This window comes from Asparagus officinalis, chromosome 6 (genome assembly GCF_001876935.1).
Source record: "Asparagus officinalis chromosome 6, Aspof.V1, whole genome shotgun sequence".
NCBI lineage: Eukaryota > Viridiplantae > Streptophyta > Magnoliopsida > Asparagales > Asparagaceae > Asparagus > Asparagus officinalis.
The window spans coordinates 18,271,436-18,286,688 of record NC_033799.1 but is presented as its reverse complement, the minus strand read 5'-3'; the positions used below and the strand labels follow the sequence as shown (position 1 = coordinate 18,286,688).

Here is a 15,253-nt window from a genome sequence, read left to right as displayed (position 1 = left end):
GTCATAAAAACGAGAAAGCCTGGCAACGAATTCATTGACTGAAAGTTTGCGCGTTGACTTCAGAGAATCAGAATCGTCTCTGAATAATTCAATGCTTTTTTGCTGGAAATTTTTTTTTTTAATGTGAAAATAGGTTGATTCATTAATCTAATCCTTCCCATTTTTAGTTTTTGAGGTAGAAAAGAATGATTTATTTTTCAATTTCGTTAATAACACTTCTGTGTTTGAAAATTGGCTCTTACTCCTCGAAAAGACTATCAACGGTTGGCTCTAGAGAGCATGGTCTAAGAAGTCAAGTTTCACCTCTTCTTTTCAGTAAGGCCTCAACTTTCTATTTTTTATCAAAGAAGCACATACATTTTGACTCTCTCTTCTAAAAAAACCTCAACTTTCTTTTTTTGATAACTAAGCCCCTAAGTTTTAGGGCTTTCTCATAAAAAGGCCCTATCTTCTTCTTCTCCTTCTTTTCTTCTTTTATTTGGACAATGAAATCCCTAAGCTAACAAGATGGCTTAGAGGCTCATTCATTAGAAGAGAGGAATAAAACTTAGGAGTTTCATTGTAAAAAGAGAACATTAGGGGATTCTTATGAGGGAGGGGCTTATTTGTCATGAATAAAAAGTTGGAGAGTACTCCTCAGAAGATATGGTAAGACGTAGGGGCTTTTTAGACTATGTTCTCGCGCTAGCTTATCATGACTTACCATTAAGTTTAGCGTACGGATAGGAAATAATTAAAACACTTTCGAATATTAGCTGTTCTTATATATGATTTTCGTTAGGCAAATATACTAGAGCATAAATTTACGGTTTTTTTAATAACTTGTGATAATAATGCACAGTTATATGGGCTCCTGTCAGTTGTCGGTACAGTAAGGACTCAACTTGTGATAATGATACCTGGTTGTTAATAACTTGCGAACCGTGCTCTCTCAGCATCTGAATCCTTAACGGAATAATTTAACTATTGGTTTTTAGCCTACTAGGTTTTATACACGTACAATGTACGTGGTTAAATATCATGATTATCAATAAATATCATGATTATCAAACCACAACGGGTTCACCCAAAATTTGGTGTGTTGGGGTTTTAGAATATGTAGATCAAGTTCAACGGAACGGATCATCCACAATGTATGTCAATCAAGTGATCATCAATGACTAAGAAACTTAGTAGACGTCCACTTACGTCGGATGTTGCTGAACGGCTGAGAAATCCCCATTCAAAAAGTGACCTTTTAACAGAGGACATCTCGTGACCTCTGTTCAGATCCCCAGACTCGATTCCGACCCCAGAGCCCTCTCTCTCCCCAGACTCTCCTCCGACCCCCAGAGCCCTCTCCTCCCTTCTCGCCGTCGAGCCGAGAACCCAAACCCTCTCCCTCTCTTCCAAGCGTCGAGCAGTGCCGACGCCCTCTCGCCGTCGAGCTCCGCAGAGAGAGACCCTCTCAGCCGTCGATCAGCGCCGATGGCTCTTGGTGAAACCATCTCGCCGTCGATCAGCGCCGACGCCCTCTTGCCGTCGATCTCCGCAGAACCCAAACCCTCTCGCTTGAATCAGCTGCGTTTTCATCTTCTTGCTTGATTTAAGGCTTTTTGATGTGGGTTGTTGATGTTTTAAGCGATTAGTTTCTAGGTTGTTGTTTGTGAAAGTGAGTAGATTTGGGGAAACTTTAACCCTAACTTTTTAATTTTAATTTATTTTACTCATTTTTAATTTTGATTTATAGCTTGGTGTTAAGACTTCTTGCTTGAAAGTGAGTAGATTTAGGGCTTTTTAATTTCTAGGTTGTCGTCTTGACCCCCCGTTGGTGTTCTTCTTGTTAGAATATGCTTTTCCAGCGGCCAGCATAAGTTGTATTTTTCTTCTATCATAGATATTATAATATGCTCATTACAGTCCGCTGGTGTTGTATTTTTCTTCTATCATAGATATTTGAACGATTATTGTGTGGTTGAATATGAGATCTGCAGAATTCATATGATCCCATTTATCTGAACCAAACATAAATTGTGCCCAGACTTCTATGTAACATGAAGAAGAAAGAAAATCTAGAGAATGTAAAATTAGAGATTTTTTGTGTGCTACAATTTTGAGACAATCTAGAGATTTTTTTTCTTTCCTGCGGATAGTTCAAACAACAAAGTCAAGAAGAAGAAAATGTAAAATTTTACATTGACAGATACAACATCTGTTGGAAGCCATTAACATGTCACACAAAAACATTCTTGCATATAAAATTTTACACTGAAACATTTTGAGTTCTCTCCTGGGTCCATGTGACAATGTTTGCAACTTGGTTTTTTTAATCTATCATCGATTGCTTATTGCCACATTGGTTATCCACTTGAGAGTACATGCATTGTTTACTGCAGTGATGGCAACCTGTGGATTTTAAGCTAAAGTACATGAGGATGGTCCCCCCCCTATAAAACCGAAATGTCTCTTTGATCTGGATGAATGTAGACCTGGCTATAACTTCATATGGATGCACATATTCTAATTTGCTCTTTAATATGATTGTCTGGTTAAACTTTTGTATCTGTAGCCGTGGATCATGGAGTCATCTTCAAGCAATCGTCGTGGACTATTGTGTTATTGTGGAAGGAGGGCTATACTCTCTACATCTGGAACTAAGAAGAATCATGGTCGACTGTTTTTGGGATGCGCTAATTGGAGAGAGAGTAATTGTGGATTCTTCAAATAGGTGTCTGATGAAGATGAATTTGAAGGGTCAAAGGCAGAGCTTGTTCAGACGAATCAGTCGAGTGTGACGCCACAAGTTTCAAGAGCCGTGTCAAGTGGGGAAGTGCGGGAAAGGAGAAAGTTTTTCCTTGATATTATGGATTTGTTGAAGGTTGTTGTATTTTCTCTTTTATTTGGTATTTTTATCGGATTTGTATTTGGTATTTTTATTGGATTTGTGATAAGTAGAGTGTAAGAATGTATTATTGGATTTGTTGAAGTGTATGTTCTCTGCATGTGTACTATATATGTTGCCCAGGTTTATGTTGAAGTGTTATGTTCTCTGTATGCCAAGGCTTATCAATGGTAATAAGTTTGCGGATGAAACATCAATCACTTGAAATCTCTATCAACAGGAGACATACTAGTAATCTTTTTATTTCCTCTTCATGTTGAGTGTACCTGCAAAGATGATATCCCACCCTACGCCTTTAGAAAGTTTCCTGTAAGCTTTCTATTTCCTCTTAATGATATGCAAGGATTGAAATGGGGATTTGTTCATGCCTTGTATTTCCCCATTTATGTCTCCTCTTAATTGATTAAGTTGCTATGTTGCTTTCTAATCCATGTCTATCCCATAAGTTGTATTGTTGCTCCATATTGTTGAAACTTAGGCTCTGTTTGGCAAAACTAGCTGAAAGCTACTAGATTATAGCTGAAAGTTGTTAAGCTAGCTGAAAGCTGTGAAATTATAGCTGAAAGCTGATAGCTGTGTAGCTAGCTGATTGAAGTAGATCTGTTTGGCAAAAGTAGCTGTACAACTAGCTGAAATTTGAAAATGACTAAAAAGCTGATTGAAGTAGATCTGTTTGGCAAAAGTAGCTGTACAACTAGCTGAAATTTGAAAATGACTAAAAAGGACATGCAATATTATTAATATAAAATTAGAATTACTCAACACGCAATTTATCTCATGCAGTATTCTTCAACAATATCGATAGAGTGACGCTAAAAAAAATCCATGTAGCAACACATAGGGAAATTATATTTTGGCTATCATCTTTGCTGAAGTACTAACATAGCTCAGTTGTACATGGCCCTTACAAAATTTTACTACAGATAACAATGCAACCCAACCAGAACCCTTCTCAGTACCTTAGTACTATCTATATAATGTAATCTATACTAATACAAGAAAGTGAAACATTGATAAATGCAACTATAAACACCATTTCTCTTCAGAAAACAAAACAAAACCGCATACAGAATACATGTTAGCTACAGATTGCATGTTAGCGGTGAATTTTTTTCATGCGCATGTGCCAAGTTTTAAATGCAAAAATGACGCAGAAGTTATTTTAAATACCAAACAATTAAAAGTGGTCATGCCAATTTAATTATTTAGTACGCTAAACTCCTGAAAGCTTTCAGCATTTTATAGTAAACGCCCAATAACCCCAATAACTTTCGTAGAAAACCCCAAATGTGTTTCGGGTAAATTACGCTAAACTCCAATACCTTTCAAAATGCACTTTTTGTATTGGAAAGATTCAGGGACCAATATCATTTAATTTTTAGACCGTCCAGTGGTGAACTCAGACTTCTGCATCTCACCGCACCGTTGATTTTCGCGCGCGAGTGAAGCGTGAGATTCCAGCAGAAGCATTATATTATCACGAGCTTGTGCTCCGTGAAAAGCCTCTGAAACTTTTGCACAGTGCATCAGAATGCAGTGGAATGCCTGAACCACTTTGGCTCGTTATTTATTAAACAGGTCAGGTCGAGACACACTTATACGGGTCGGGTTAAATTTTATACGGGTCAGGTCGGATCGACCCCATTTGCCACCCCAGTCGGAGTATAGGAGCAGAAGTAGCCCATCAACAGAGAGCAACATTCAGTCGAAGCTCCCCAAACAATGAAGAAGCCCTTGAATACGTTTACTCAAATTTGTAAAACATAAAATGCCTGACAAAGGTTTTTGTATACCTTACATTGTGAAATAGATAAGGGGAAAAAAAAGACAATAATGATAATACATACACTTCCATTTACACATTTATTTGGAGATCATGCTATCCATTTGCCAAAACACCCCCAAATGTGACGGATCTCTTAGCTTCTTTGTTTCAGCCATTTATTTGGTTATTTCAGGAAAAGCATTTCTGACATTTAAGAACCACATATCATATACACACAAAAAGCTGAAGGAAACAGAATACCGTCTTAACATTATTTACAACAACACGGATATTGCAACTCTCAGTTCTAGACTCATTTCCTTCGTCTTTCAGTTGTTTACAAAAAATGCTTCAAACAATCCTTTGATACCATTCGAGCTTGCGCTGGTAATTTTGGTGTTAACCTCTTCTGTCCCTGTTGGTGATAGCCACCTATCTCGTTCCCTATAACGACACAGACATGCGCATGCTTATTAGAGGGCATTAGATATTAATCATTTAACAAAAATCGGAAGAAGATCAAGAAATTGAAGCCGTATACAAGGATTTCCTTTGCTCTTTTGTCTCCTGGTTGCTCAGAGAGAGAGCACAAATTCAAAACAACTTACAGATCATGAACTACACGATAGCAAGAGAACAATGGAATCTCAGTTCGATCACGAAAGGTGACAAAAATCTCGTATTAGGGAAAAAAACCTTTGGAGCCAAAAAACAAGTTTACAACAAAGGGCTAGTACTCACTGGGTGATTTAGTAACTCATAAGCAGGACTGATCAAAGTTTTGATCAAGGCTAATACTAACTACTAACTAGACTACAAATAACGTCACTACGAGTTGGTACTGCTTCTCATTGTTTTAAAAGCCTTGCTCTTTAAAACGATGCCGGTACTACACTTTGATGAAGTGGAATAATGTGGCATGCTGATATAGACATCATAAATGTTGAGGCGGGCATCTTTAACTGAGAAAAAGAAAAGAAAAACCTGACATTTATAAAACAAAAATGGACAAAAGAAAACCGCAACTAGCACCTTGAATCTAGTAAAGAGGTATTAAAATCACGAACTTCCCTCATTTCAGAAGTTGTCCCTCTTGAAAGTATTTTATCACATTGACTCCCATAATAAGTGAGCAATGTTATCACGAACTTCTCTCATTTCAGAAGTTGTCCCTCTTGAAGAATTACTATTCTCATCAAGATCCTCGAGTTCATCTTGAGTTTCATCTTCGGGTACATAATTTGGTTGCTGTTCTAACACTGTAAACAACGGATCATCGACTGAGTTAATGCGAATATAATTATGCAATGCAAATGCGGCCATAATAATATCAATTTGGGTCTTCACACTATATTGTGGCATTTGGTGAAGAATCTTCCATCTTTTCTTCAAGACTCCAAATGATCTCTCAATACAACTACGAAGAGATGAATGCGCACGATTAAAAGTTTCTTTAGCATTGGTTGGCGCCTCTCTTTGAAACTGCGATTGATGGTACCTTATTTTGGGATACGGTACTAAATATCCCAGTCTATCCGGATATCCCTTATCAACCAAATAATATTGACCTATATTAAAATTTAAGAAAAGTGAGATTAAATAAAGAAAATATTATGACTATAATATATCGAAGTAAATAAATTTAATCAAAAAACAAAAACAAACCTTGTCGAGGATAAGGAAAATTCATTGTTGGCGTGTTAATCGCATGAAGAAAAACACGTGTATCATGTGCTGATCCTTCCCACCCAACAGACAAAAATGTAAAACACATATCAAAGTCACACACAGCCATGACGTTGAATGTGGGGATGTCTTTTCTCCCTCTATAACGCAATTGATCAGCCTCGGGAATACATGCTGCCACATGAGTACCATCAATGCATCCAATACAATCCTATAATTTAAACTTCATCATTATAATAATGGTACGTATCAAAATTTACAAATTAAGTATCAATTACAATAATGTTTACCTTAAAATAAGGCATGTATCTTGTATCATTGGCGATTTGAGGTGGTATGAATTGAAAGTTTCGATCCTTTGGTTGTATAACATCCCGTGCAAGACCCATATAACCTTTATTTCTACCACAAATCGCTTCTAAAACTTGGGTAATGGTTCTACTAATAGTCTCACCAGAACGTTGAAATCGCTCACAAACATCTCTATTAGAGAGACCCAATGCAATAGTATAAACAAATATACCCACTTTTTCAACCACTGTCATGTTCCTACTAGGTGTTAATCCATATTTGGATTGTAACTCTTCACATAGTAGCAAAAATACTCTTGATTCCATTCTAAAGGCATTCACACATCGAATAGGATGTCCATTTAGAATTTCTCTCATCCAATCTTCCCCTCTTTGATGTGAAGTCATGCATGGTTCTTTGTAAATGTATTTGTAGTAATATGTAGCTATAGCACTTGTTGTACATGCAGTTATAAGCCAAAATATTCTCTGCTTTTTCTTCCTCCTTTTCTTCATATCCATAATACACCTAAACAATGATTAGTTTAAAAAAATGAAGATAAGTCTAAACAAGGTACAATGCAAATTAAACACAACCACAAAGTTTAACAGTCCATACAACCATAAAATTAAGAATTCATGCAACCAAATTAAACACAACTTCACCACTTTATAAAAAAAATACAACGGCTGAAATATCTAAAAGTACCACACTTAATTAAACAAATACATAATAGTTCAAACGTTTACTTGACCTTCATATCATACATAAACTTTAACCAAGCCAACCTAGAAGCATCATCCTCCATAGCAAAGAAAAAATCCCTTCTCATAGCATCCTCAAGTAAATAAACAGCATAACACCACAAAGCACTACCCTTTTCCAAACCATCCATATTGTTAAGAACATTCATCACCATTACAGCACAATTCACTGGTGTTTGAGTATTTGTCACGCTATCAGGAGCACTACAATCTGACTCAAGTGCTTGGGCTGCACGACCACAAAATGCAACCATGTTTTCAAGATGATGATTCATCATTGCTGATCCCGTAGATTGTCTCCTTTTACGCTTCATTGGCACAGAATTCACTGTTTTTGTGGCAGTTTTTTGTGGTTCTTTAGAAGTCCTCCTATCACTAGTTGGTACTTGGGTAACACCTTGGCTTTGGTTAGGTTGTTGATTATCAGCATTAAGCACTTCATTTGAAAACTCATGCCAAAAAGTACCCTCACTTCTTTCTAGGTTTTCCAAGCGAGATGAGTGTTGACTATATTCCGAGTAAACGTGATCTTGAGTATCATCATACTCACCAAATACTCTCTCTTCACTATTGGTTTCCTCTTCTTCAACACCTTCTTGAACCCCCTCAACATTTCCAGATTGTACATCATTCACAACCACGCTTGAAGGATTCATGCCGGGAGTAACGCATTCTAACCCGTTAGCTACTACATCTGAGTATAGCTGATCCTATAGCTCTTCAATGGCACGTGGTACCCCTTTGTTACGAAATTTTTTAGCTTAAGGTTTCTTCTACACAATATCATAAACTATTAAATCAAACAAATTATTATTTTTTCTTTAATTTACCAATTATGACTATGTGAGAAAACAACTAACCTTGATTTTTATCTCCCACCATTCATTGGAACAATCAAGCTTTCCAGTTATGTAATCCCAACCTAGGCCAGTTTCAGATTGTTTCAAACCTTTCCAAATTCTCCAATCTCTCTTCATTTGATCATACTTGTTTTTTAAAGAATTTCTAACAAAGTCATTATTGACAAGTTATTGACAATTAAGAATTTCAAACTGAAAGATTAAATTCAATACAAGAATTTCTAACAAAGAGTTATTGACAAGTCATTATGCCTTGTAACAAAGAATTTCTAACAAAGTCATTATTGACAAGTTATTGACAATTAAGAATTTCAAACTGAAAGATTAAATTCAATACAAGAATTTCTAACAAAGAGTTATTGACAAGTCATTATGCCTTGTAACAAAGAATTTCTAACAAAGTCATTATTGACAAGTTATTGACAATTAAGAATTTCAAACTGAAAGATTAAATTCAATACAAGAATTTCTAACAAAGAGTTATTGACAAGTCATTATGCCTTGTAACAAAGAATTTCTAACAAAGTCATTATTGACAAGTTATTGACAATTAAGAATTTCAAACTGAAAGATTAAATTCAATACAAGAATTTCTAACAAAGAGTTATTGACAAGTCATTATGCCTTGTAACAAAGAATTTCTAACAAAGTCATTATTGACAAGTTATTGACAATTAAGAATTTCAAACTGAAAGATTAAATTCAATACAAGAATTTCTACACTCTGGATGATCCATGTACAGAATCCATTTTAGAGAAGTGGCTTGTACATGAACCCAAAAAAAAGTTTCTTTAAGCTTTAAATGGTAATAATCATAATATCATTTCTATGGAATATGGATTAATACTTATGGCATCAATGCCTTCTGGGTGCTAAATTTCTCCATTTTACAGATTTCAACAAAAGTCAAAAGGCATATCTGAATTTCTCTCATCCTAAGAAATAATTAGCATGTATTCCAGTCTCTTAATCATCCACACACTTCTCTTGATCCTTATTTATGTTATGTTTGGGACAATTTAGCTGTAAATGGCATACATAGAAGTGTTCAATGAGGATATATGGCAAGATGTGGTCTACGTGGTTGGTTGATAAGTTGGGTAATCATGTCAAGTCACATGCATTTTAGAGAAAACAATGAGAAACAAACTATATATTCAAGGACACAAGACTTTGCATGTGCATGCAAATTCATGTCAAATCGCATGCTTAAAGGCCTCACACAAAAATAGAAATCTTGCAAGGATATTTAGGACTGATATAAGAGAATGAAATTGTGCAGAAACACAAAATGGGGGAGGGAGGGAAAATGATCGGGAAAGAGATATGCATGAGAATGTGCAGAAGTTATACAAGGCAAAACAAAATTTAAACAAGATTTGCATAGATTTCCTTGAGATCTCGAACAATGTCAATAAAGCCTCTCAGAAATTTCCAGTCGCATGCAGGAAATGAAGTGCCTAAATAGGACTCGAGACAAATTTCAATAATTACCCTGGGCACGTTTAATTAGTGGACATATGAATTCTGGATTTTAACTTTGAGGGAGAATAACAAGTTAAAGTTATACCATATCACCTTCACTTTTAATGCGTGCACAAGTTTTTAAGCTTGTATTTCCAATCCAGCAGAGATCAACATCAGATGATTATGGTTTCCATTCAACAAAACATAAAAAAGTTAAACAACTCCTGTTAATCTTATACGAGTACGCAGCTTGAATGACCATGCCATCACTATGGAATCAGAATTTTGTATAAAGTTATACTATGCAAAAACCTAGACCAAAGTATCAAGATAACTGGACTATGCAAAAACCTAGACCAAAGTATCAAGATAACTGGATACAAGGTTGTTAGAAATGTAGAACATACTTGTCTATGTGATCACATTCTCCAGCCACCACTTGACCTCCATTACCTAGTCTCTTACCAGTTATAACTTCATGATTGCTTGCTTAACATAAACAATACTGTTGACCAGTAAAAGTAATCTTTCTACTTGGACAACTTCGTGACATAATTTCACCACACTTTGGACCAAGAATAAAACTCAACGAACCAGGGTAAAAGACAATAGAACAGGTCATGGATTTTGATCAAAGGACTAAATCCATCAGAAACATATCCAGCAATTGGTTAATCTGATATTTACTGGAATATCAGATGCACCTTCCAGTGCATCTAAAGATTAAATTCATTACATTCTAATATGGCAATTTCTAACAAATAATTTCTAACAAAGATTAAATTAAATTCACTGATTACATGAGCTAGCAGGCCAGGAAATTAAGCTCATAGTATGCAATTTTTCGTGAGAGCATCAACAACACTTTCGACTCTATTTCTATACATTATGAAAGTTCCTACAAAAAGAATTAATATTTAGATGGTTATAGTTCAATTTAAATTTAACTAACACTCTCATAGGCAAAAAAAATTTAGATGGCACATATATACCCGGTCATGACTGGATCAGAGACTCAGATCTATACCCGGCACAAAATAAGGCACGATCGAAGAAAAGTGAGGAGATTTTGAAACTAGAAAACACAAAATAAGGCACGATCGAAGAAAAGTGAGGAGATTTTCTAGCTTACGGGGAGAGAGCGGCGGTGATCGGATCGACGTCGATCGAGCGCGGTGATCGAATCGTTGTCGATCGGAGCGGATCGGATCGGCGGCGGTGATCGGATCGGGGAGAGAGCGTCTGTGATCGGATCGGGGAGAGAGCGGCGGTGATCGGATCGGGGAGAATCGCGATTCCTTCTTAGATGGATTTTTTTGTTGACGGCAGAAGAGTTTCACGCGTGAAATAAGAAAGAGGGGTTTTTTGGGTGCGGTTGGCCTGATTATTAGGGTTAAAAACGGAAGAATTTTAATTGACAGCTTCTTTCCAAAGACAAACGCTACTTCAAGTAGCTTTTCAAAAGCTAATTGCAAAAGACACAATCTTTAAAATAATCTCTTCATATTTTTTGTCACCAAACAGCTCTACTAGCTTATTGACCAACTCAATAAGCCACAAGCCCTTAGATAAGCCACTTTTTTTGGTTGCCAAACAGGGCCTTAAGCTCATCAGGCGCCACTTTAATACTGACACCTGCTGGATTCTCTACATTAACACTATAATTCCAGCAACTGTAATGAGCATGCTGAACCCACTGCTATTGAGCCTCAACGGACTTTAATACGACACATATGTAATATACGATCAGAGCAATTAAGCCTCAACAGACCCAATCAAAGCAGAACCACCAAAAGAAATGGACTTAACTACTAAACAATGAAATGGACTTAACTATTAAACAAAAGATGAAACATCATTCACTTGGGGTACCACACAAATACATAACCAAAGATACAAAATTAAACCCATTGGTGCTCTGCCTTCATCACCAAGTCAGCAACAGAACCACCAGCCATATATTCCATAACTATCAATACAGAGAAAATAAGCAATTGTGTCTCAATCTTTCATCACCAAGTCATTAAACACCAAGTCAGCAACAGAACCACCAAAAGATGAAACATCATTCACTATTAAACAATAAAATGGACTTAACTACTAAACAATGAAATGGACTTAAACCCATTGGTGCTCTGTCTTCATCAACCCCTTCTCACCAATAGTGATATGATTTGCTCTGCCAACCTTGATTAAACTTCACGCAATAGTGAGAACTTCATCTGTATTAAAAAAATAAAAAAAAACATAGTGCTTCATCACATTAAAAAATCATATTATATAATACAAATGGCAATGTACAAGTTATTCCGTATGTATTAACCATTACCTTCCTCAAATGAATCTTCTAAATCATCCGTGGCTTCATCAATGTTATCTTGTTCCATTGAATCACTATAAAAAAAATTTGATTATAGCAAAACATATTAAAGATCATTGCACCAACTTAAAAAAAGTTTAAAGAAATAGTATTATAGTATTACTAAAACAAATGATACACTACCTTGACAACTTTAGTGGGCAATTTCTGCTATCATGATTTTGTCCTCGCTTTCCACACAATTTGCATTTCCTAGGCCGGTATCTGCGGATCTCTCTCGATGGCTTTACCATCTTCCCTTTAGGCCTTCCTTTTGTTCTTGCTTGACTTGGTTCATGAACTATAACTTGAGAATACTCCGCATCCACATCTTGTCCAATTTCTTCATCATTGATGAGTTTCAAACGTTGCACCTTATTAATAGCATCCATCATCATTTCACGCATTAATTTATATGCATCATTAGAAGATAGCCCCTCTTCGACCATTTCATTAGCTAAGCAATTTAGTTCACTAAAACGAGAAGCAAAATTAATTGTGGCATTATCTCCAATAATATTATCATCTCTAAGAACAACCCTTGCACCATCTTCTTAGAATATATTGCTCCGGTAACTCACTATGATTGGTAATTTTAAGATATGCCAAGATATGTCGGCATGGAATGCCCTTGAATTCAAACATGAGACACGAACAACGGACCATTTTAGTTGTTTTGCAATATGTAATATGTCTCAATCTTTCATCATGACCACAAAAATTTAATTGGAAAGTACTTTCTCTTTTATTTTCTTTTACTAGCTCAATGTTATACATTAAGCTAGGTTGAAGCTCATCTTGAAAAATATAAAAGATTTTTTTCGTGTAGATTTGGACCATTTGTTTTTCCATTGACCATAAAAGTCTTCAATTTTGGCTTTTTCTCTACTGTGCAATGATCTTCTTTAAGCTCCCCCTCTCTTTGTCTCGCCAAGACCCTCTGAAATAGGATCACAAAATCATGAAGTGAATTTTTCCTTGATATATGTTTTTTAGCAATGCATTCATCCCTTCACTTCTTTGACTGCTAGACATTCCGGCCCAAAAGTATTGTTTATGATAAACGGGAGCCCATTTTTCACGAATTTCATAGATATCATTTAGCCAATCATGCTTTTCCAATCCATTTTTCTTAATAATTGAAACTCAATTCTCTTCAAAAGAGCTAGCATCGTCGGAGTCCCAAATATTTTCTTTGAAAGATTTCATAAATTCCGTTCTATAAGCCAATTGACCCAACTTCTCCAGAACTTTGTCCAAGATATGCCAAATGCAAAACCTATGCCGAATTTCTGGAAAAACTATTTCAATTGCCTTGCATATGCCAAGACATTGATCTGTAATCATGCCCGAAGGAGGATGACCCATTGCTTCAATCCATTTGTTAAACAACTATACAAAAGACTTCGCCTCTTTGTTTGGGATCAAGCCACATCCTAAAAAAACACTTTGCCAATGGTGATTTATGCCTACAAATGGCACAAATACCAAGCCATATTGATTTGTGTTATGTGTGGCATCAAAGGAGACAACATCGCCAAAGTGTTGATAATTCATTCGAGCAATGCCATCCACCCAAAAACAATGAGTTAAGCGCTTCTCTTCATCAACTTCATAAACATAATAAAATGGAGAATTCTTCTCTTGTTCCGACTTGAAATGATCCAACATCATTTGTGCATCATGACCGCGCCTCTCCTCTCTCAAATCTCTTTCATAATTTCTCACATCGGTCTCAATGCATCCAATTCTATGAAAACCTCCGCTAGAGTTTTCAAAGAAGGCTATTTGCTTGTTTGTTGGAATGTTCACCTCTCCAAACTGCTTTATTAATATCTTCTTCGCACTTGTGACCTCACGGTTTCCCCTTAGAAAATGTGTTCTACTCGGTGAAGTAATTGTATGATTATGTTCTTCCACGAACTTGCAGACACTCCATATGCCAATGTTTTTGTCTAATTTCAAGCGAATCAAGGCCTTACAATTTGTTCTAATTGTACCACATCGTCGAATTTCCAACGATTTGCTCTTTAACACTCCTTCTTTCGAACAAACATAACTTTTGTAAATTAACTCTCTATCATTCCCATAATTTGTTGTGCTATTACGGATATCAAAACCTCCGACCTTTCCGTAATTTCTGTAGAATTTTTCAGCGTCTTCTAGACTGTCGAAAGTCATTCCTATTTTTGGCTTTAAGTGCTCATCAACAATTGGCACAACTAAGTCATCAACAACATGGGAGCAACCATCTTCAGTTTATATTGGATCAGACATCAAGAACAATTTTTACCTACAAAAATTAACATCAACAACAAACATCAAGTACAAACCATCAAAGACTACTATGCACAAACATAAACAAATATCTTTCATGTATAAGACATATCTTTCCTGTAAACAGTTATTATATGGGGTGTTTCCCGTAAAAAGTTATTATCTGGTGAAGCATCTCATAATTGACAAAGACTATTGTGCACTAGTTTAACGGCGCTAATCTACATAATTGACAAACAAATACTGTGACTTGCATCATTCCAGATATTGTGGCTAAATTACCAACTTAGGGTAATTAGATAGGTCAATTTGGGACTGATTTAGGCAACACTCAACCAGGACTTGCATTATTCCAGATATTGTGGCTGTTATGTTTTTTTCATATTGTCCATTTGCCCAATTGAGGCTGGAAAACTTTGAATTCGGTCCAATCCTCTTGGAGTTGTTTAGTAAACGATGGAAAAAATAACAAGAATAGCAAGAATCAAGCAAGAAGATGAAAACGCACCTGATTCAAGCGAGAGGGTTTGGGTTCTGCGGAGATCGACGGCGAGAGGGCGTCGGCGCTGATCGACGGCGAGATGGTTTCACCAAGAGCCGTCGGCGCTGATCGACGGCTGAGAGGGTCTCTCTCTGCGGAGCTCGACGGCGCTGCTCGACGCTTGGAAGAGAGGGAGAGGGTTTGGGTTCTCGGCTCGACGGCGAGAAGGGAGGAGAGGGCTCTGGGGGTCGGAGGAGAGTCTGGGGAGAGAGAGGGCTCTGGGGTCGGAATCGAGTCTGGGGATCTGAACAGAGGTCACGAGATGTCCTCTGTTAAAAGGTCACTTTTTGAATGGGGATTTCTCAGCCGTTCACCAACATCCGACGGCTCTTGGAGGATTCGCACAGTAAACCGTGCGAAA

The 15,253-nt window shown here is 36.6% G+C and overlaps 2 long non-coding RNA genes across 2 annotated transcripts; both read right to left on the bottom strand.

Annotated features, from left to right (window-relative positions):
• Positions 6,401 to 6,715, bottom strand: LOC109845163. Its single transcript, XR_002248238.1, has 2 exons — positions 6,623 to 6,715; positions 6,401 to 6,543 (listed from the first exon to the last, which is right to left on the bottom strand). It is a non-coding gene; the product is annotated as an uncharacterized LOC109845163 (long non-coding RNA).
• Positions 11,855 to 12,232, bottom strand: LOC109845159. The gene is made up of 3 exons (XR_002248236.1): positions 12,219 to 12,232; positions 12,045 to 12,109; positions 11,855 to 11,937 (listed from the first exon to the last, which is right to left on the bottom strand). It is a non-coding gene; the product is annotated as an uncharacterized LOC109845159 (long non-coding RNA).